The sequence below is a fragment of the Salvelinus sp. IW2-2015 genome, linkage group LG36 (genome assembly GCF_002910315.2).
Source record: "Salvelinus sp. IW2-2015 linkage group LG36, ASM291031v2, whole genome shotgun sequence".
In the NCBI taxonomy this organism is placed as follows: domain Eukaryota; kingdom Metazoa; phylum Chordata; class Actinopteri; order Salmoniformes; family Salmonidae; genus Salvelinus; species Salvelinus sp. IW2-2015.
In genome coordinates this window covers 34,066,992-34,069,529 of record NC_036875.1, presented here as the reverse complement: position 1 = coordinate 34,069,529, position 2,538 = coordinate 34,066,992, and the positions used below count along the sequence as shown (strand labels likewise).

The 2,538-nt window shown below is 51.0% G+C and overlaps 1 protein-coding gene across 1 annotated transcript in view; it reads left to right on the top strand.

Moving 5' to 3' along the window:
• The window catches only part of LOC111959411 (diacylglycerol kinase beta-like), a 142,065-nt gene extending 139,852 nt beyond the window's left edge, over window positions 1-2,213 (top strand). Inside the window, exon 27 of the mRNA XM_023980927.2 lies at window positions 1,658-2,213. The gene's annotated coding sequence lies outside the window, so the exon portion shown is untranslated. The remainder of the gene's footprint in view (window positions 1-1,657) is intronic.
• The last annotated feature ends 325 nt before the right edge of the window (window positions 2,214-2,538 follow it).

Here is a 2,538-nt window from a genome sequence, read left to right as displayed (position 1 = left end):
CCAGCACAAGCACACACACACACACATCACCACACACCACACCACACATCCAACCACCACACACCAACACACACACCACAGCACACCACCACACACAACACCACCTCATTCAAGAGACCACAGACACACCACAACACACAGCCCACACCTTTACTTTCCATCTTCGCTGTGTGCCCGCATTTAAGCAGCCAATCCACTGCGCGCAGATCGGCACCTCGACCGACTGAGTTCTTCGAGCGATGCCATCATATCAATACTCTTCCCATCTTCTACCTCAATTATCATCGACCCTCTCTGCTCCCTCCGTACATCGCAATACCTGATCTGCTGGACTCGGCTTGTATAACTGTTCCCACTTCCTGTATCTCTCCTCTTTATGTCCAGTTCCCCCATTGGAGGAAACTAGTGACCTCTCGGTCACAGGCTCGATGCGTAATCGCCGTCCGTAGAGGCCCATGTTGTGAGGGTGGATAGAGGTAGAGCAGTGTGTATGTAGCGAGACGTAAGTGATAGGAGGAAAGAAGATCTTATAGAGGAGATGTGTGACTGGTGGAACCTGTTCGTTTTGGGCCTCGAATACGGCAGGAGAGTAGGTTGTGGCCAAGAGGTGAACAGTGGGCAGTGGGTGTTGGAGGGCGATAGGAGGTGTGCGTAGAGAGGGAATGCGTGGATGCTACGAGGAGGTGAGGAAGGTGCTAGAGGAGAGGAGCTTAGTGTTAGAGGAGGGCGAGGATGGGGTGCGTATCGAGGAGGGTGCAAGGAGGTTCGATAAAGGTTGAACAGCGAAGTCTCAGTAGGAAAGCTAGGAAACATGGACAGCGACGTGGATGCGAGGAGACGGAGGGGGCGTAGAGGACATATAAGCGACGCTTGGCTTCATTCTGTGTTATAGAGGGAGATGTAGAGGAGAGAGGTGTGGAGGTAATGAGGAGGGTGTTGGGCCATCAGCTCCAAGGAGGGAGGGAGCATATGGATAGCGAGGAGTTGAGTAGTTGAGGTGTCATTAGGGAGAGATGTGTTAGTAGCGAGGAGAAGAAGGTGTGGTGATCCTCTTCACCTTCGTTACGAAAGTACGGAGGTTCGTCTTCATGACGACACGCGACCTGCTAGGCTCGCTCTAGAGACGACGAACCGTGTGCAGGAGCTCTCCGGTACTAGCTAGGACACGACGCACGGGTCCGAGTCCCGAACACACCCGCCGGAGAGGCAGCCGCGCGCGAGTGGACTGCCGGCGCCAGGTCTCTTGTTTCTTCTCCTCTTATGCTTTAATACTACTAGAGCAGGGGTGAAAGAGGGGAGGTGTCGGAGGAGCAGGACTGGTATGGAGGACTACCTGATGGAGGTCCGTAGCTCTATAATTACAGCTCCTTACTTTCCTCTCGGCTCCTACATACGAGGAACAGTCTCACTTCTCTCTCCTGCAGGAGTGGTTCTGTCGCTTTAGAAGGAGCGGAAGGGCTTTTTACCTTTTCGCTAGAGTACAGGAGCAAGAACAGCTCCGGTCCTCTTATAACGAGGAGTGAGTGAGTGTAGATCGACGCACCTCGAGTGAAGGTTTGTAACCTCGCGTCAGGACCTCGAGCGAGGTGGTAGAGAGACGCAAACCTTCGCCTTCATTAGCAGCGTGCATCTGAGGAGGTAGTCGAGGAGAGGAAAGGGTGGACGCGAGAGGACTCCCTGGCTCGTGTGGGAGGAGATCATTTTGAGAAGGAAGAGGACCTATATTCCTCTAAAAAACTGACAAACCAACTAATACGTCCAACTTGCCCCTTTGGACGAATGGCACCACTTCAGAATGAACCAAGCCCGTAATGACCCACTTGCCTGTTGTGTCCATGTTCTAGCCTTCTAGAACTTCCTTGTTAAACTTTGAACTTCTGACCCTGCCACCGGCCCACTAGCTCAGTTAACCCCGGCTCCAGACCCAGCTTTAGCCCAAACCCACCGCATAGTTACTGCCCACCCACTGCCTTTTGGGCAAAACACAGTCCCAACCAACATTTAGATTCATTTTGATACTGCCATGATCCTCAAAGGAGGGATAGAGAGATGGAGGATAAAGAAACACATAAAGAGAGATGAGAAACCCAGAAGTTGGCGTAGAAGGGGAACAGACAGGAAGAGAAGAAAAGAGTATTTAGAAGAAGAAGTGAGGGATGGGAGATCGATACAGCAGATGAAAGTAAGCGTGTGTGTGTGTGTGTGTCGTGTGTGTGTGTGGTTTGTGTGTGTGGTGTGGTTTGGGTGTGTGTGTGTGTGTTTTGTTTCTTTTTTGTTATGTTGGTTTCTTTGTTGTTTTTGTGTGTGTGTTCGTGTGTGTGTGTGTGTGGTGTGTGTTGTGTGTGTGTGTGTGCCCTGATGTGTGTTGTAGTGATGTATATAAGTGCTCCTCTCTCTTTGAGGAACCCGTTGAATAATGAATCAGAGCTTGTAGGGTATTCACTCCAGTGTCTTTCCACGATGCCAGAACACTGCCTGAGACATGAAACAGAAAGAGAGCATCTATAATTGACTGCTTTGTTTATGCTTGACGGTGGC